Source organism: Falco naumanni, chromosome 1, assembly GCF_017639655.2.
Source record: "Falco naumanni isolate bFalNau1 chromosome 1, bFalNau1.pat, whole genome shotgun sequence".
In the NCBI taxonomy this organism is placed as follows: Eukaryota; Metazoa; Chordata; class Aves; order Falconiformes; family Falconidae; genus Falco; species Falco naumanni.
The window spans coordinates 29,422,857-29,444,220 of NC_054054.1; the positions used below are offsets into that span (position 1 = coordinate 29,422,857).

Consider the following 21,364-nt stretch of genomic DNA (forward strand, 5'->3'; position numbering starts at 1 on the left):
ATGGGCCGTAGTTTGAGGACCCCTGGTTTAAACTGAACATTCTTCTCTGTCTTCTTCTTCAGTGCCATACATGCTATTTACTGGACTTCCTTCTGCATTTTTTACCAATGTTATTTACCTGCTGCATCCAAGGAAGAGTGTATTGTAAACCTCTGCAGCCTTATTTCTACTGAATAACTAAGAAGGAGAATCCTGATCTCTGGGTGAGAAAAACAAAAGTAGTCTTCATTGCTGCACACTGCTTGGTGTCTGTTTTATCTGAGACATACCCTCCACATCTCCAACTTCTTCCTACTTTTTCCTGCTTCCTAAGAAAAACCCCACACATAGGTTTGCCTTTTCTGTCTCTTAATGAACCTCCACATCATGTTTCTTGCCTCCTCTCATTCCTATGCTTTAATTTGGTCCAATTCCATACCTACAACCTGAAACAGAGTTGCTAGATAACCAAGTTGGTTTTGTGAGGACTAAGTGTTAAGAACAAGGAGCTTCTGCCATCAAATTACTGAATGATGCTAACTGTCCACATATAACTTTCTATTAGTTTGTATAATTTTATGAAAAAGCTTATTTATGTGTTTGTCCTGGTTTCAGCTGGAATGGAGTAGTAGCTTCATCTTACTAGTGGTGCAGTGCTGGTTTTTGGCTCTGATGTGAGAACAATGTTGATAGCACACTGATGTTTTTAGTTGTTGCTGGGTGACGTTTATACTAAATCAAGGAATTTTGGTTTCTCGGGTCCTGCCAGTGAGGGGGTGGAGGGGCATGGGAAACTGGGAGGGGACACAGCCAGGTCAGCTGACCTGAGCTAGCCAAAGGGATATTCCATACCATGGGACATCATACTTGGTATATAAACTTGAGGCGGGTTAGCTGGGGTCTGAGGATTGTTGCTTGGGGATTGGCTGGAGATCAGTCAGTGGGTAGTAAGCAGTTGTACTGTGCACTTATTTTCCTTTCTCCTTTCCCTTTGAATTTCATCCTTTCCCCCACTTTTCCATTATAATTTTGTTGTTATTATTATTATTATTTCATTTTTATTTTGTTTAAATTATTAAATTGTACTTATCTCAACCCTCAAGTTTTACATTCTTTTCAGATTCTCCTCCCCAGCCCCCTGGGTGAGGGGGGGTAAGCAAGCAGCTGTGTGGTGCTTGGCTGCTGACTGGGGTTAAACCACGACAGTGATGCACAATATCTTACATTTGTGGAAGGCATCTTCTTCCATTTAGTCATCCTGGGTCTATTATTCTCTAAAATCAGTTTTCCACTGTCCTCAGAAGCACTACCAGGATCCATGCAAATTCAAAGAAATTTCTGCAATATTTATCTAAGTTTAATTTAATGCAACTTTAATAGTCTTAAGTTTAGATATGCTGCCTAGACTTGTCATGTTGTATCCACCCTGGCACAACAGAAGAAGACACTCCAACTATCTGACATCCTTAGTTTAGGATGCAATTAAGATGTTTACGCTAATACAAGTATTCTAAACCATCACAGTTCAGGAAATGTTTCCACAGTCTGTTTTGCTGCCTGAGATTCCAAGGAAAGTAATCTTTAGGTAATCAATTGTAACAGCAGGTTGCATCTTCAAACTTTCCCGTTAGGAAAAAGATACCTCTCTCTCTACTGAAAAGCAAATCTCTTCTCCAGGTCACAAATATAAAGAAGGAATATTTTTCAGGTATGTGGTCTAGTTCAGGATGAAGGATCTATGAACCATTTTCAACATGTGAATGATTGTACTTCAGAGAGATGTTAGAAGCCCCAGACTTGCAAACTGACTTACAATGAAAGTCAAAGGAAGCAGACCTTAGAATTCAGCATAAACACAACCTAAACCAAAGGTCTTTGGCACTAAGACTCTAGGTAAGAACTGCTCTGTTCATTAGAAAGGATACAGTTGCGATTCATGTAGGCTTTATTTTCCAACCTACCTTAAATACTTTCTGGTTTTACTACACTGATGTTGACAGATTTGGGGTTGTTTAGTTTGGAAGTACTGTACAAAACTGCTGTGGAATACTTTTGTAGAGTTTCCAAGAAAGTTTTCTCTCTCATTGAATTTCCAAAGCTTTTGAGGGTCACTTGAAAGAACAACAGATAAAAGCAGAGGTAGTGAATACTGACAGCCATGTCATGGGTTGAACCCTACTTAAAAGCACTATTCAGATAAGTGAGACCTTGCCTACATCTGCACAGCTCTAACTCATAAGAGTTAGACTACCAGTTACTTTCTGGTATGCACTGGGAAAACAAAAAAAGCACAGAAAATTGTTATGAAGATGTCTTACGCCAAAGCTCTGGACTATATCTGCTCTGTTCTAATGGTTTAGGATTGACGGGAAACAAAGTTCAGACAAATGGTTAACTTTGGTTTAATTCTCGTAGCACATTTGAGGTGGAGAGCAGAAAGTGTTAATTATCCAGGCAGCAGCCACTGATTGGTTACAACTATGGAGAAATCAAAGAAATTGGCCTGGGGAAACCTGAGAAACAAGGCCATTGGTGGCTTATCCCAGCCATCTAAGTTAGAAAGCAATAAACAGTGAAAAAGTAGCTCCTTGTGCAGTGCATCTTATGCATGGATTTCTGACACAATATAGAAGTGGAATTGTGTGTAGAGACTGGGCCACCAGCCAAGATGCAGACATGTCAAGTGGTCCATCTAAACTGGACCAGTGGCATGGGGGTAGGAATCTATGGTGTGGATATGAAGTGTGTGAGTGTTGTTGAATAGAAATTGCAGAATATAAGCCTTAGCATAAAAACCTTAGAATAAAAATTACTATCCATCTGCTTTTCACATCCTATCTAATAACTAAATTTTATGCCTCACTATACCTGTTACACTTTGTAATGGAATTTTGTGTCAGTCAGTAGTGTGAGCAATGAGCAACACCTTTAAATTCCCCCATGACACCTTCATGACCAGAAACCAATATTCTTCATAAAAAGCAGAAATTTGAGCCCTAACACTGAATAAATAACCTTCAAAGTCACGAGTCAAAGCATACCACTGGACCTGTAACAATGTATTAACAAATGAAGTATGCAGTATAGATCTTAAAATTTCTGTTCACTGAGGATTATACTGTACTTCTGCTTAAGCTATTTCTGGATCTTTGCTGAAATTAGAAAAAAAATAAAAGAATATTTATGTTCCAACATAGGGGAACATTGGTAGGTAACACCTAAACATAATAGAACTTGAAGCAAATTGTTCAAATATTCAGCTAAACAGAGACAGAAAAAATAAGGTAAAGAAGAGGTAACATGAGAAAATATATTTCCAGTGTAATAAACAGAATAAATTTAGTGAGTTTCACAACTGATCTTCTCAAAGAGAACAATAGGTATGTTTAACATACTGGCAAAAAAATTCCGACCTCCTTACCCTGGCATTCTTCACACTTAAAAATAAAGAAGCTTTGACAAGCCTTCCTTGTCCCACATTTGCATGGCACTTACTTATAGAAATTAAATTACACACTAGCTTGAAGTAAATTCATGCAGTTAATACATTTATCTTTAAAGGACCAGATGGCCAATTTAGTATTTAAAGTACAGTTTTAAAATTTAAATCTTAAATGAATTTCAGTCACAACTATTTGTGGGTTTATGCCTTATAAATATTATTTTAGATGTAAAATAAATGATATTTAAGTTCACTGTATATATTTGAAAACATATATTTGTTTTCAATTGTATTCTCCCCAAAATTGTATATTGTATTCTATCTTTCATGTTTCTTTCTTCTCTCCCTCTTGTAAATTTTTAGAGCATTTAAACACTGTGCCTTGCAATCAATTTTTAGCAGCAGGTTTTTTGCATTCAGATTGCATCATTATTTATTTGCTACAAGACAGTATGTCAGTCTTCCACCTTTCCATTTTCTTGATATTTTTTTCTTTTTTAGAAGAAGGAACAATGGAGAAGTGTTTTTCTCTCAGTATCATTATGTTTTTACCTTCTTTCTTATTAACCTGGTTGAAATTTGTTTACCCCAAGAATGTTTCCGCAAAAAAAGTATATATTTTATAAGCAGTTTTCAGTACATACAAGCAGACAAGCTTTACCATAATAATGGGTGTTATGTGAGAACTGGGTAAGTAATTTGACAGGAATAAGAGCTTATTTAAGCACTATGATTTTAAGGGAACACTGAACTTCACAGAATAAAAGCTCTTTAAAGTATACTATTAAGATCACAATCTTGCTACGTAATTTTGCTTATTTTGTTTAATTACCTTCCAAGTTTTGACCTTGATTGTTTTCTTTGGGCTGCATTCCAAGAGACTCTGACTGAATCGAGTTTTCCTTGTTCTGGCAGCCAAATGAATGGACATGGAGAGGGAAAAGAATTCTGTTCCAAATGGATGTGCTTTTTCTCTAAGAGAAAAATGAGGAGCTCAAAAGCATCAGAAACGCAGAACACAAAGCTATTTTTTGTTTGTTCTTTGCAAAGAAAAGGAAATAAATTAGAAATGCATTTTAAATAAATGTGTCTGCTTCTGTCTCTGCCTTAGTCCTTCAAAATACCCTGCTGCAGAGATCATACATGTCCTTTTTGAATCTCTAAGCAACTTCTTTTCCCTGAACTTTTAGTCAGTTTATCACAACCGCAGACCCTCAGGACAAGCAAGGGAACATGAAGTTCCTTCTGGATCTCATGGGTGCATCTGAGAGACTCCATTATTATCCAGAAGGACCTGCCCCTTAGCGTGACTGCTTGGCACTGCTTCTGCAGTATTCCTACGGTAGACATTTTTAGCAAAAGTCTCCAGAAGTGTGAAGAATTCAGGAAGTCTGTCTTTTAAAAAAAACCTCCCCTATATAAAAGAAGACATACCAATTACTAAACAACAGGACATTAAATGTTTATAGATTGTAAATTGTGTAAAGGAAGCCAAACGGTACAAATGTGTGACCTCTTGCTAGCCTCCCCTCAAGGGAAGACTACTAAAGGGAGCATATTAGAGATCACACTAAAACAAGCTTGAAGAAATAAGATAGAAACCAGAAAACTTTTATTAAACTAATGTAATAAAACAAGTGCTTTGAAAGAATATATACATAAATTATTTCTTTGTAAGGCAAACAAAATGCAACACAGTCGTCCGAAATATCATTGATCCTGGATTCACTCTGCTGTTTTAGAGCAATTATATTTTCAGGGAAAATACATTATTTATCCTTCTTTTTTGTGCAATATGTTTTCCTTATTCTGGCTATTAAAATGCTAATTGGTTTTGTTTGTTATTTTTGTAGTAAGGATTTTTGGTCTACTGAAGCAACATTTTATACCTGACATTCAGTCCTTGCTCCCTGAATTTCTCTCTGCATCAGATTCCAAATTAAGTTTCTTCCTAGAAACACTCCATGTTTTTATGAATGTCAAATATAGCTGCAACAACAGGGTTCCAATTTTAGAAAGTCACCATAAAATTCAGCTTTCTCATTTGTTCTCTTATGTTCCTAAATACATTCTATTAAAAATTTGGGTGTTCAGGTCTCCATATATTCTTATGAAATCAAATAACTGGGTACACAGTTCAATATAGTAGGAAAGGTAATACGTTAGTAAATGTCAGTACTTGGTAAGATTCATTGCGTTATACTGTTCACCATTTGCTCAGTAGCAATGTTTTCTTCTGTATTTGTTATGTGTGCAGACAGTGTAGGCAGAGTAAATGATCTGCAAAATATAGATTTTCTTTTGTCTTGATTGGTTGCAAGACTGGAAGATTCCTTAAAAAGAAACTTCCACTACTGTATTTGTCAAAGGTGTGTAAAAAATAAGACAAAGTGGAGAGAAAAATAAAACCCTGAGGGACAAAGTGAAACTGAAAATGGATGTATGAGAAAATAAAATTATACTTTAAAGCATTACACATTAGATGAAAATAGAAAAAGAAAACACACAAGGACTGAAAGCTAGAAAATCGAGTGAAAGACAAAAAAGTATTCTTTTTCATTCAGACAGAAACATAAGGTGATGTATGGATCTATGTAAGGTTTATAGATGTAAAATCAGGCTTGAAGCTGAATCACTGCAGCCATTTCTCTGAACATGTACGCAACTGTGAAGTTTGGTGTGATTCTGGGCAGGCCTAAAGGCAGAAAAGTGCATTTGCCCGAAGAACTAGTGAACAAAAGTCCAGTAGTCCAACTAAAATTGAAGGTTTTAAATGTGCAGGTTTTCTGCCCAAAAATAAAATTGCAGTCTTTCTGTCTGCAAATTCTCTTGGAATGTTCTGAAAAGATTCAGCTGGAGAAATACACGAGTAGCTTATAAACAAAAAGCCAACAGAAGGTCTGTTAGAGATTACAGATTCTTATCTAATAGCTAAGAGGCTCCTATTATATCTGAGATATTCTCTACAGCCTTTGTGAACCTGGAAATCCCACTTTGCACTTCCAAGGAGATCAATACTCATCATCAGTAAGTACCATAATATAGAAAATTAAATTGTGGAAACTTCTATTTCTTGAATTAATGTTAGTTTAGGATTACTGTCATTATAAACTGAACATACACATCCTAGCTAATAAACAGAAAGATTTTACAATCTGCATTAACAATTATTTTTATATTCTAGATGTAGATGTGATTTCTGTCTACATGTATTTTGGACGTGAATAATAGATGAGGGTCATGCACACAACCACTTTTTTCAACTTTCAACATTATCACAATGATACTCTTTAGGGAGAGAAATAACTGCTTTCAGAATGAGTACAGGAACCCAGTTTGAATTACTGCTGGATACAGAATAAAACACAGATTATTATCTCTTCCTACCATCTCTGTGGAGGAGTTCAGCTTAGGAAACATTTATTCTCCTAGAAAAGACAGCTGACGAGAGTGGTATTTCATTTCTCTCCAGTGTGAGAGATCCTGACACCCATCTCAAGCTGGATTACAGATTCAGCAGAAACGGAATATTTGCCCTTGCTGCAGTGAGATCTTTTGTTTTAATTCCGAACTCAACAAGGTTTTGAAGCTGTTGCTTTTCACAGGGCAGAATTTCACCTGATTATGTGTCACTTGCCTTCTTTCATTCTGAATTTGGTAGGAGCCAGAAGACACTGCCTTAAAGGAAGGTAAAAGTCTAGTTTGTATCTGGTGGATGAGCCTCCTCATGTGGAAACCAAACCATGAAGGCAGGATGCCACTAGACATTAAATGCTAAGTGATTTTGCCTCTGTATAAAATACAGAACTATAAATATAAGTAGCATATCTGTGTTTCAAGCACAAGCTGTAGCTCTGTAGGTAGGATATTATTCTAAGAGATATGGACTGACACTTCTTTAAACAAACAAATTTCACCTAGATTTCTTGCATTCTCCTTGACTGTTATAACCATTGTACAATAGATGTAAGCAAACACCAGCATTTTTTTAAATACAATTCAGCTACTGACATAGTTTTGTAAGTATTATGAGTTTATTTTTATATCTTTATTTGTTTGGTTTTTTCCTTTGCATTTCCTACTAGCCCTAGGAAATTAAATATGTAATTTAGGTCAGGTCAGTTCTATAAGAAACGGTCTTCTCTATTAAAAACAAAAACAAAAACAAAAACAAAAACAAACAAACAAACAAAAAAAACCACAAAAAAACCCAAGTAAAAAACCACATTGGGTAAGGAAGGAAAAAATACGAATCTTTTAATAAGTATTTTACCTTGTGTCTGGCATTTGGAACAAAGCATCAGTCTTTATCAAAGGTCCAAAAAAAATATTTGGACTAGGCACTGTAGGAAGAAATATTGTCATACATTATCAAGTAGAAAAACACAAAGAAAAATCAACCAAAGACAGGCATTCAAGGTGGAAAATAAGAGTACAATAAATTAAAGTTGGTAACAATAAGCAGGTTCTTATAATAGTAACACCATATCAATCTACATATAAAATTTTTTTCAAGGACTGCCACAAAATTAGAATTTCAGTTCCAGAATGAAAACAAAGTGTACACTCATTTTCATTCTCAAAAATAACAAAAAATGAATCCTTATTAACTCCTTTGGTGGGGAAAGAAGAAAGAAAGAAGTATGGACGCACTGTTTCTCCAGAGGAGGTACAGCTTCATTGTCAGGGATGATACCTTAATATTTGAACCAAAACTCAGTTCTCTGCTTGATACTGTTGTGGTTTAACCCTAGTAGTCAGCTAAGCACCACACAGCTGCTCGGTCACTCTGCCAAAATGAGATATGGGAAAGAATCAGAAGGGTGAAAGTGTTATCTCAACTCACAGGTTGAGATAAAGACAATTTAATCTGTAAAGCACTAGCTCTATGCACAATCAAGCAAAAGAAGGGATTAATTCACTGTGTCCCATCAGCGGGCAGATATGTAGCCATCCCCAGGAAAGCAGGGCTTCATCACGCATAGCAGTTACTTGGGAAGACAGACACCATGACACCAACATATCCTGTCCCCTTCATCCTTCTTTCCCCAGCTTTTATTGTGGAGCATGTCAAATGGTATGGAATGTCTCTTTGGTCAGTTTGGGTCAGATATCCCAGCTGTGTCCTCTCCCAGCTTCTTGGCCCACCAGTTCTCTTACTGGTGGGCCAGTGTGAGAAGTAGGAAAGGCCTTGACCCTGTGCAAACACCCTTCAACAATAACTGAAACATTCGTGTTCTATCAATACTGTTTCCATCGCAAATCCAAAACATAGTACCACACAAGCTACTTTGAAGAGAAGTAAGTCTGTCCCAGCCAAAACCAATAAAGATATAAGATCAGGCTTGTTACACATTTACTGGGCTTATTGTTTTCAGGAAGATCCTCTCTCTAATATAAATCAGAACTTTCATTTTGGGCCTGAGAAAATGTTAATTAGACTGATAAATATCTATTGAACAATTTTGGAGTTCAGAATCAGTGTTTCTTGAAAAGAGGATGTAAGGAAGAAGAAAAACCATGGCAACCGAGGAAAGATGTTCTGTCTACAATGTGATGTCCATATTGGTGTTTTTTACTGTGTATTTTTATCAGGGTTTTGAATAAATATATTTCTTGGTTTTAAAATATGACTCTAAAGAAAGTTGTAAAACAGCTGAGAGCACTTTAGAACTTCATTCCTGACTGCTTATTTTTCATTCATGTCAGATATTTGTACAGTTCAAAATCAGTTATAGAAACAAGGTTGGTTGGAATACCCCAGAACTATCAACAGCTTTTGACAACCTGTTTAAGGGCTGTGACTTTGTAGCAGGAGAATAAATTAATTTATAAAAGAAAAGTATATCCTTATGTATAGATTTAGTAGTATATGAAGCATTATTCTGATTTCTTTAATTTTCAGCTCCAAGTTTCATCCTTTAAAGTCAATATAATATCAGCATAATTGAGAGAAATGTAGACGAACTGGTCAATAATAATTTTGCAGTTTGAGATTGAAAGAAACCTAATTCAACATAGAAAAAATATACAGAAATCTGTTCTGAGCCAAAACATTCCTTTGCTGAGTTTCATTTGCATATAGACTACATAAAACATAAACTGCTACTGCAAAAAGAACAACATATAAATGAAGACACAGTCAAAAGTTTGCAAACAGTGAATAGGACAAAATATGGTAATATAAAATGTGTGCAAACAACTTCAAATTATATAAAAATTCTTATAAATTATAATTTGTTTGTGGTTATTTTATGAAGAAAGAAAGGGTTATGTTACCGATTAATTACAACCTTTGTAATTTGTGTCTACATTTTAATGAGAGTTTTAACGCTTTTCCATTCAAAGTAAAAGAAAAATGCTGTGGGCATCAACAGGAGTAAGAATAGGCTTTTAGTCAGCTGCGTTGCAAAGAGTATCTGCAAACCTAGAAGGTAGAATCTTTATTTAATAATAAGTAACCGTTGTCCAAAACTTGTGAAGATTTGCTGGTAAGGCAGAACTCACAAACATGTAATGAATTGTCTCCCCCACCCCACACATGAACTCAAGTTTCCACATACAGGAGCTACAGAATCACTTGAGAGACTAACAATGTGCAACCCCTGTCCCCACTGTAATTTCTACTTCACGAGGTACTTGGTCTTCTTCAGGAGTCCTTACTTTGGTATATTTCTTTTCAGCTGACCTTGGACCACTCTTGAGGTTTAGTAATGTGTTAAATAATTATGCCCAAGAAAGAACAGGCACAGTCAAAGGGAAACATTTAATTTCCTCTTCCCACTTTTCAGAAACAAAGCAATGAGCATGCATAAAGAAAGTCCAAGGAAAAAACATGAAACTCAAAACTCAGTCAAATTTTAAAAATTGAAGGATAGTACCTCATTTTCCTTAACACTGCTGGATTCCTTTAGTGATGACAAAATCCATGCTCTGAGATAAAAAGCACATCTATCTTCTTTTGGTTTCATGGAATCCAAAAGTGTTCTCAGCAATGGGAAGGAAAATATCAGAAACAAACAAAGAAAAAAAACCTGAGAAAGAATAAGTGGAGAACATATTTAAAATCACAATAACAACCTAACACAGGTTACAAGATGTCATTCATTTATACCACATCTCAGGCTCATAAATGTGAATGTAATGACACCAATCATTTGTTAATTGCTAACAGTAACCCTTTTAAAAGTTTATACCTAAATTCAGCTGCTGCATATCTAAAAGGAAAAGTTGGCTTCCACTTAGAAAACGTAGAATAGATTTCAGATTTGACTGTATATAAATTATTTAAAAATCTTATTTCTGTGTATAAGTATTCACAGGAGAATCCCATAATTGCTGCCAGGCTTTTCCAAACCCAAGGAAGAGCAGATTTGGCTCAGCATAGCCTGAAGGCTGGAAACCACTGCTCTAGGCAAAAGACATGATGGATGTTCATCTATTAGTTTAGCCTGTGTGCATGCATTCAGCAGGCTATGCCATTTTTAGCTGGCAGAAAAATAAAACATAAAAATTCCACAGACTTTATTTTTAGTCTAATACTTGAGGGTTGGTTTCTAGGTTTAAAATTATTCAAAATAGTTCTTGTTTGTCAAAGAGGAAAAAATTGGGCTAGATATGTATAAATTTACCCTCATCTGAATTCCAGTTAGCAGCAGATATAGATTTATTAACATAAAGAAATAAACTATTCTAAAAACTTCGTAGTAAAATTACTAATACCTTTCATTTCTAGTCACCCGAATTTGACTTTGTAAATTAGTTTGCCATTAGTTTTATAATTATAAAACTAAGTTATGCAGAAACTTTGGAGTTAATTCCTTGGGTGAAAGCTCAGTGAAAGCTACTATTTAAAGACAATAAGTCAAAGCACTCAGGGAGAAGATGAAGTAAAAATCTATCCATTTAATTTTTGTATGGACATAGGTGTCCTTGCTGCAAATGCTTAAGAAAGCTTTCGGTAAAATCTGTGAATTTGTGTTAATATTCACAAGTCAGTAAGGCAGCTCATGCACCTAGCTATGTTTTCAAATTTACGTGCAAACATAAGTGTGTGGAGGAAGGTGGAATGACATTGGAAGAGAAATGGAGTTTGTACAACTGAGACCATTTTCCTTGGACAAAACGCTAGGAGTTAAGGAAAACTGCAGAAGAAAGTTGTTTATTGTTTTTTTTTGTTTGTTTTGGCTTGTGGGTTTGGGTTTTTTTTTTTTCTCACTCTGGTTTTGATTTGTTTTGTGAGGTTTTTTTCTCTCTCTCTCTTCCCCCCCCCCCCACCTCCCCACCCCCCACCCCCCCATATCAGCTAATTTCAAATTAAGTTGTAGCTCAGTTTCACCTGGCAGGTTAACTTTAGTGGAAATGGTAAATCTGTCCCATCTTTGACAGAAATAGAAGGTATTGGCTAACCTCAATATGAAACACATCTCTTTTCACAGTACGAAAAAAAAAAATATCCGGTCACAATTGGCACAATTTTAGAAATAGCTACTGTTAAGAATTAGTGATAACAGCCCTAGATTACCCATACATTTATCAAACACTCTTGTAAGACACCTTATCATCATGTAACAATACTAATTTTAATCTGAATATCTTATTGAGTTTGTGTGCTTGTCCTTTGTATAAAGAATAAATTCCAGGGGAAAAAAAGTTGTTTCATTTAAAGTGAAAGGTGATCATTCTGACTTATTTCTTACTAAACATTACCAGATTATGTATCTTCTTTTTCTTAATTAGAACTTTTATCTGATAATATGTACAAAAATTATGGATATTAAACTGTCCTATATTCCCAAGATTACTGAGGCAGTGCTTGGTTCCTGTAATGTAGAAAGAATGTATTGCTTTTATTTGTGTTCCATTCATCCTCTGGAAAAAGATAAATCTTTTTTAGAAGTTTTATCTGATTTTTTAAGTAAAAGGAATAAATTTACACATATTTGTTCTTTACCATAACACAGCACTTCTTCAAATGAAACTAGTCTGATTTTATAAGAAAAATCTTTGCAGAAGTTAGACATTTTATCTCCTTTTTACTGATATGTACAATAAGCCTCTCAGAAGTTTAATTTCTGCCATGAACCTTTTTACTGACTAATATTTTCTTTCTTATCTCAGTATCTTGTATTTTATTATCACAATGTTAGTACAGTTAATTCTTTACTCATCTACCAGTGAAAAGCCTTTTCTATTAATAAGATTTTATAAATTTTAGCCTAATGCATTCCTGAAAGAAAGGTAATTTTAAGCCTACAGGGTGACCTTTCATTTTTTACCAGAAAGACTTCATTCTGTTCATTATATTTAGTTTACCTTAAAAAGAAAAACAAAACCAAAACCAAAACCAAAAAACTTTAAATCCCTAAACATCAGCATTTTGCTGACACATTCAATTCCTAACCAAACCTCTTGCATTTAGAAGCAATGAAATGATAAATGATATCCTAAAACTACAAATGCAGAACTCACTAGCATGATTTTTTCTATAAGATGTGAAATATCTTTCAATCATAATTTTTACATTGAATCAAAAACCTACTTAAAACTGACAGTTGAAGAAACTTGAAATAGCTCTGTAGCTGCTTCTTACACATAGGCTTTGCAAATGTCCTGTGGACATACTTCGTAGGTCTATACATTGTCTTCATATCTTCTGTGCATGACATTTTGAAAAGCAATGAAGAAGTGCGGTGTAAAATGGTAAGATCTCTGAGCCACTCAATAGAGTAAGATCTCATGAATTTCTTCCTGCACATACATGTACTCAATCTGAAATTTTGCTGAAGACCATACATGACTTTTATCTACACCTTATAATTAAATAAATAAATAAGGTAATATTTAATGATTTAGTGGATATTTTCAAACAAAATTTCTGGTCATACAATCTTCTCTACTGTAAACTGATGTTTTCTAGTAACTTTTTTCCTTGTAAACTTGGTTATTCTCAGTATTGTGTGTGGAAATGCAGTTTCAGTCTAGTTTATGTATACATTCTGCATAACGAGTAGTCAACATTAGCCTGGTGCAAACTTTGAGACTGGTAAGGAGGACAGTGATGCTCTTGCTGTACCATGACCTAGTTATGTAGGTGAACAGCATCAGGAATGTTGATATCTGTACAATTCAAAGAAGGTTCTACATTTGAGTCTTCCCAGGCTAAGCAGCACCTCAGTGAAGTTTTTGATTATCAAATTTTAAATGTAGTCTTCAAAACTGTTTTTATTCCAAGACATCAAGTAAGGTCTTTAATGAAAAAAAACCAAAAAAACATATAATTCCTGCCTGACACTTAGGTCACAGAGTTTATTTTTTTTCTACTGTGTGATAAAATTACTAACCTTAGGTTCATGGGATAGTTCAGTTTACCAGGGACATCAGGAGCTCAGCTCTCAGGTCAGACCATGTTACTCAGATCTTGATCCAGTTGCTTCTTAAAAACACCTAGGATGGAGACTTGACAACATCTCTGGGCAGCCTGTTTCACTGCTTGACTGTCCTCTCACAGAAGAAGTTTCTTTCATTTCAGTTTATGCCTATTGTACCTCGTCCTCCCACCACCGAGCACTGTGAACAGCCTGGCTCCACTGTCTTGATGACAACACCATCACACAGGGAATCAAAGCCATGACTTCTCTGGTCTGATCAATCACAGCTCATTCAACTTTTCCTCACAGGGCAAGTGCTCCAGCTCCTGACCACACGGTTGACTCCCTGCTGAACCCATGCAAATTAACCAATGCCTTTGATTAACTGGGAGGGCCAAAATTTGTTAGTGGGTTCTAGATACAGTCTCACGAGTGCTGAAGAGAGGGGTATAATCACTCTTGTTTGACTTCTTGGCCATTCTTCTGTTAATACAACTCAGGAGGCTCTTGGCTTCCTGTACTGCCTGGGCACACTGCTGGTTCATGCCCATCTTTCTGTCTACCAGCACATCCAAGTTTTTTTCAACAGAGCTGCTCCCCTTCTAGATAGGTCCCGGCCTCTCTTATTCCACGGGAGCTCTTTCTTCCCAAGTGCAGTACTTGACATTTGTCCTTGTGGAATTTCATTGGCAAAGATAACTAAATTTGTCTTAGATTATGTATTGGTCTTTCAGTTCACAGTCTTTTGTGGATCTGTCTAGGAGACTGCTAATATGCACAAGATTCAGACAGGAAAACAGTGCCAATATCTCTGAGCTGTGACTGCAGCACTACATTTAAGTAAAGGAGTCCTGATGAGGGGAAATCCTTATCGGTTTGGGAACATGGCTTTTGGGAAGGAATTACAGAACTTCTGGACCCAAACTAGTAACTGTGCTCTTTAGAACACACACTTGTTCTCCATTCCAGCTTTATGATGATTCATTACAGAGAAGATTTACTAACACAATAGGGTCATACCGAAATCAAGAAAATGATTCCTAGTCAATTATTAAAGAAATAGAAGCAGACAAATGAAATTGATTTTAAATATTTTATGGCATCAGGCAACATCATGAACCTGTAGTCGCATTTTCTAGAATTATTTGTTAAAAAATAGAAATTTCTTATTCAGATCATAGAGATTGCAATTATTTGTAAAGCCATTTTGGTTGAGTAGCAGCATTTTTCTTCCTTAAATCAGACTTGTATTTCCTGCAGTTTGAGTTTTGTGGTAAAATTTACTACTAAATTTGGCTTTAGGCCAGAAAGAACAGCAATTCTGATCTATAGCAATAACTTCCTGTTATGTTCTTGTGAATTACCAACTCAGATGGCTAACTAGAGTCCTTTATTTCCTTCCCCAGTTTCAGGGGGCTTTTCAGGATTACTCTTTTTTTGTTAAGTTTACTCAGCTGCATGCTGATTTTTTTTGATACAGTATTAAATTTACTCTTCACTTAATTACCTGTTATCAGAGTTTTCCTGCATATATATGTAATATATAAATACGTATATATGTAACACAGAATGTAGAGGTATGTATTTATCTCTGTATATAATTAAATCTGCATTTAAGTCAGAAGGAAATGATAGAAAAATGCAATAAACCCCCCTGTAAAACTACATGTGGCATAATCTACAAGTTTTATTTTTAAAACTTTATCTTTAAAATTTAATGACTCATCTTAGTATCTATGGATACCAGTAATATCCCATAGAAGTAGTTTAGGTATTTTTATTGACATGATTTTGTTACAATGGCAGTATCCTCTAAAATGATAAAAGGGAAGTCTCTGATTCAGTGAACTCAGCCTTCACAGAAATTTTATAATAGTGTCACTATGTCAGTTAACTAATTATTTTTTATTTAAGAAACCACCTATTAAAACATAGTATATCAAAATACATGTGTCCAAAAGTTTTACTGAAAGCTTTTTACTTTTAGACCATAGTTAAACTGTAGGAAAGAACAATAATCTGAACTTTACAGCAGTATATATCAAAGGTGACAAAACCAAGCATAATTTCTGCAGGATATCTACACTGTTTTTCTTGCCATTTCTCTTTATCATAACTGCTCTAACTACACCTGAACTGACCACAAGGAATGTAGTATATCTGAACATAGCTATGTATATAGCTGATACTATTTAAATTTACTGTATTATCTGTACCTGAATTACAAATTCAGTGTTCCCCTGTACTTCCATAATAGTATATTACTATTTATAGTATGCAGTAGGGTTGGTTGGTTGCTCGGTATTACTCTATTTGAATATACGGCAGTATTTCTTAGTTCATATGATTTTTTTAATTCCACCTACTTTTTTAAAATTCATTTTTACCTCTTCTTAAATAATGCTTTCAGATATGGCTCTGATTCAAATACACTAAAGTAAGATTCCACAGATTTCAAGAGTTTTTGGACCAGATTTCATCTGAAAATTAATCAAAATGTTATTTCCAAAAGATAAAGATTTCTAGTCCAATTTGAGGGCACTACTGAAATAGCCTGTAACCAACTCAAAATTCTATTAATTTTCTGTGTTTGATGTTGTCTTCCCCTACTTCAGGCAGATAAAAGAGAACTAGTACAGATAACTTGAACTTCTGTTTGTGATATTTTTGACAGCTACCACAAGTTATTGAAAATGCCACCTCAAAGATATTGTAATGCTGTAAGTAGACTTTCTCATTTACAGGAGTTACTTTCAAAATGTTATATAAAAAAGGTAATTTACTCTGATATTTACTGTAGGTCTACTCTTACCTGATGCTGCTGCAGGTTTTCATGTGCCCTTTTCAACCCATTAACAGGGATTTTAAGTAATATAAGTAGTAATAAAACCCATGAAAATAAATGCATGTATATACACATACGCACATAGAAGCATACATATGTGTACACATACATTCACACATCTGAAAAGAAACAATGGGCTTTTCTTGGAGCATTTTTTTTTCCTGGACTCAAAATGGAATATAAGGTTTCTCTTATTAAATAATGTATTTCCAAAGAAAAGAAAACACAATAATTCCATTATAATATCAACATCAGATCTGATAATGATAAATTAAAATAAACCTGCATAGACATGCAGAACTTGTTTTATAGTTATTCTATATTTTATAGTAGTGCTGCTTGTTATTGGTTACTGATATACTTCTTTACTTTTTCCCTTAAGTTCAGTACAACATGGTCAGATACACCTTAAGTGAAAGTGAAATAATTTCTATTTAATATAAAGTAAAATAAAATAAAATAAACGAAATAAAGCTAATAATATTATACCATAACAATGTAATATATGTGAAATACTATGATATGATATAATATGATATAATTAATATAATTAATATAATATTATGTGATATAGTATAATATAATATAATATAATGTGATTTTGTATGATATGCTATAATATAATGTTTATAATATAGTATGATATAATATAATGTAATATGATATAATGTAATATCATGTAATACGTAATAAATGTATTTTCAAGACTTTGTGGAAACATGTTTTGCAGGTCTGCACAAGAAAACATTGTTTTGAACTATTGCACCTTTCCATAAAACAAAAGAATTAAATGTCAGTTTCCATTATCGAGAACAAGATTTCTAAATCAGTGTTCAAGGAGTAAAGAGTGGGAACTGAGCAATGACATGCACTGCTTTTACCTGTAATAGATTGTCACTAATTGTCATATCTCTTCTTGACTCTAGATTTTGATGAAGCTCCTCAGATGTGGTTTTAGGATCATTAATATTAAACCTATACATGAATGGATAATACACTGATATGAATTTGATGTACTTGTAGTCACATAACTGCATTTCTATTGTATTACAGCATCTGGAAGTTAAAGAAGTTTTACACCAGCTGCAAAAAGACAGAAAATGCAAGGTAGAATGTTAGGAGGAGTATGGTGTACTGGTAACAGCTGATTCAACATCAAACCTTCCTGTTACCACATCACACATTGAACAAGTTTGAACTGGCAAGGCTTAGTTGATACTGAATTAGTGTTCTGTGTAACCGAGCACTGGGATCCCAGTGTCAGATTTTCACTGTCATCAATCCACAGCCTAGTGGAATAAATTTAACATATTCCCCCACACATGCACCCACACACCCCAACAAGAAAGCTGAGCTGGTATTCTGTTCCACACACAGCCTCTGCATTAGTCCTTTTTCCATCTGCTACAGAATGCCTTCTGTATATGCAAAACCTTCACAGATAATTAAATCATATTTTCAGTCATTGCAATTTAACACATGATTTCAACCACACACCTTGCGTAACTGTTTTAACAGCACACTTCACATATTTCAACTTACACTTCTAGTAACCTTTCCAAAGAGTCTAAAATTTTTGGCATTTAAAACACCATAAATCTGTACCTCTTAATTCTTTCACCAGATGAGGAAGTTAATGAATTGTGTGCAATGCTTATTCATTTTAATTATATTTAGTTTAATTATATTTAGGAAACTTTTATTGTAATAATGACAATTGCTGACCTATGTTTTAAACTATTTATTCAGTATAATTTTTCAAAATTCAGCTGATTACTCTTGCCTATTTCTCTAGACAAGAATATTTATTTTTTTTTTAATTTGTAACTGTGATAAGTATCTGTACTTGCTGATCTTGTTTCCTTACTTTAATTAATTGCTTTCTGACTTCTGTAGGTACTGTATTCACCAGCTACAAAGGATGGGAAAGGACCATACACAGAAAATTTGTAAATCTAGGCAACAAGCTTCTTTTTATAGGCTTGTGACAACACAATTTGGATACAGAAAACCTGATCTTATTGGAAAAAGTTAGTCTTTTCTTTTGATCTTAATCAGGATAAAAGAATACATCTAAAAATACAGACCTTTATTTTTTTTCCTGAGTTGCTGTGATTGCCTAATGTTATTGACTTTTGTTTTCAAATAAATAACTTGCCACAAGAAAAGTGGAAGAAACAATAAAACAGGTCTTTTCCTAGTCTCAACTCCCCTTGTTTTCACCACACATTGTACTCGGTCCCACCTTGGTGAGGTGAGGTGGTGGTGCAGGAGGTTAAAGTCAGAACATAGAGGTTTCCCTCTACTCCTCACTTCTTGTTTTCCTCTGCTACTCCTTATTTCTTACTGCTCCTCTGCTCCAGTGTGGACCACCCATGGGCTGCAGTCCCTCAGAGACATCCCTGCTCCAGCATGCAGGAATGGCACAAAGTGGCTCATGGTCTCTTCCCGTACAGAGCACCCTGCAGCCCTCAATACTGAAGGCTTACAACATTGTAAGCTATTTTCAACTGGTTAATAACCTCGTGCAATCTAATTACATCACTCTTTTGGGAGGAAAAGAAAAGCACAGCTTAGTTCTTTATTGTATTCTGGAACACTGATGCTTTGAAAATATAATTAACAAAACTTCTCAAGCAAAACCTATTTGTTGGGTTGAGTTGAAATATGTTTATATCATCTGTTTTTCTACATAAAATTCTGTAGGTATTTTCTTAACATACATTTTTCCTTCACACTACAGGTTACTGAAATCCTTGGAAAGCATTTTTATGTCTATCACCCTCAAAGAACTGGAGAAAAAAAATGCATAATTTATATGTGTAAGAACGCACCTGTTCTCACAATCCTCTGTTTAATATAAGAGAAGACAAAATTATTTCTATATTCTTTGGGGTATATAAATACTTTGAAGAGAACCGTGCAGAAGCAGGCATGTTTTTTACTTAAGGTTGCCACACACAGAATTTGGTTAGACTAATTGAGGCAGACATGCAGCACTGGATTAAAATCAAAGGCTTGAAACCGTTGCTGCCCCTGAGGGCCCTCCATGCCCTCCTGAGCAGCGTTTCCTCCCTGGAGGCAAGGATGTCTGATTTGCTTGTGAATAAGTAGTACCACTATGGCCTTCATCCTTTATCTTATGTTAAGCTGACTCCAGTTTTGTTTAACTTCTGTATAATAGACTGGAAACTGAGGTGATGCTGGAGATGATTTTTGAGTGGATCATGTGTACCTACCTCGGGGACAACTATGCTTATCAGTGGGATGAGAAAGATGAGTAGGGGTGGTAGGAGCTGCAGCTGATTGTTTTACATCTGCTACTTCATGTTAAGAGCCCTAAGAGGAGGAATATCTTCTTTGATTACTTTACTTCCCTTCATATTTCATCCATGTTCTTAATTTCTCTATTTACCACACAGTTATTGCTGTTATGTAACCTGGAGTAGATCTTTGTAATTGGAACATTTGTTTGGTTTGTGAGGTATATAACACTTTCTGGCTCAAAACAAAAAATAATTGAAATGTAATGTAATAAGAAATTAATACAATATCTGTAGTGGCAGACCTGATTCTAAGTCATGATGTTAACAATTAAAATTTCTCAAAAGAAGTCTGAAGTATAATTCAGTAAATTGTTGTGAACAAACTAGGGATTTAAGTAGTGAGAAAAGTTAACAAATACACATGTGAATTTTGTATAATGGCTAGTACAATTTATGACACCAGCCCCCCTCAAATGCATTTTGTACTTACATCACCATTATGCAAGTTTAGCAGTTCACCATACACAGGACACTGCACTTGGTTGCCTGCATTCCATATAGTATTAGTAACATTTCCAACATAGAACTTCTCTTTATAAAGCATGAACAGGCAGAATAGAATCTACCTGATTCTCAAAAGACAGTACAGTCTGCGTTTCTATAATGGGTGTAATTCCTACTCAGAGCCACTCCTGAACAGTAAGGGTGATTTAATTATCTAAACAGTAATTAGGAAATTAAATGGAGTTGAAAGCTTACATTCCTTTGAGGCTTGGGACTTGGCAAATATGGAAAAAAGTCAAATGCTTCTTTCCCTGATCACATCTGAAGGGGTATGCAGTAGTGTAAAACTTCAGAAGAAAAGCTTTTTTTCCGCTCAAGATAATTAAGGGTGCATATTTCACTTCTGCTGAGATGAAAAAAAACCCCAAAAACCTAAACATATTAAGTTTCATCTACATGTAGGTAAGCTTGAAGACAGAAGCTAGTAAAAGGGATTTCAACTTTTATAATCATAATTAAACACCAAAATGTGGTTCACAAATAACCTAAACTCCGGCTCCATTAAAACCAGTTACTTATCGGTGTACTGTACATTGTATCATCTAAACTTGAATTCTGTTTATTTGCAGAACAGGAAGTAAGGAACAATTATATTTAGGAAGAACCCTAAATAGTTAGAACCAAAGACAGCCAGATTCACAATTACTGTATCTTTCACAGAATTTTGAAGATAACAACAAACAGAAAAACCTTTAATTTATATGGAATGCATTGTTTGCAATATATGGAAACAGAAATGTGATTTTGAAATTTCGTGAACCCACAAATAATTTAAGTAAAGAAGGTTATTATTTGTAGCATTCATAGAATATTTTAGCAACTATTAATGAAGATTATTGAACTACTTATGAAATAGTGTTTATTCACCAGCTAATAATTTAAATATTATTTTTATAAT

General features: G+C 34.7%; 1 long non-coding RNA gene across 1 annotated transcript; it reads left to right on the forward strand.

The window, feature by feature from the left end:
• The first annotated feature begins 6,372 nt into the window (after positions 1–6,372).
• LOC121085288 lies at positions 6,373–21,088 on the forward strand. The gene is made up of 4 exons (XR_005826998.1): positions 6,373–6,448; positions 16,466–16,511; positions 17,690–17,743; positions 18,533–21,088. It is a non-coding gene; the product is annotated as an uncharacterized LOC121085288 (long non-coding RNA).
• The last annotated feature ends 276 nt before the right edge of the window (positions 21,089–21,364 follow it).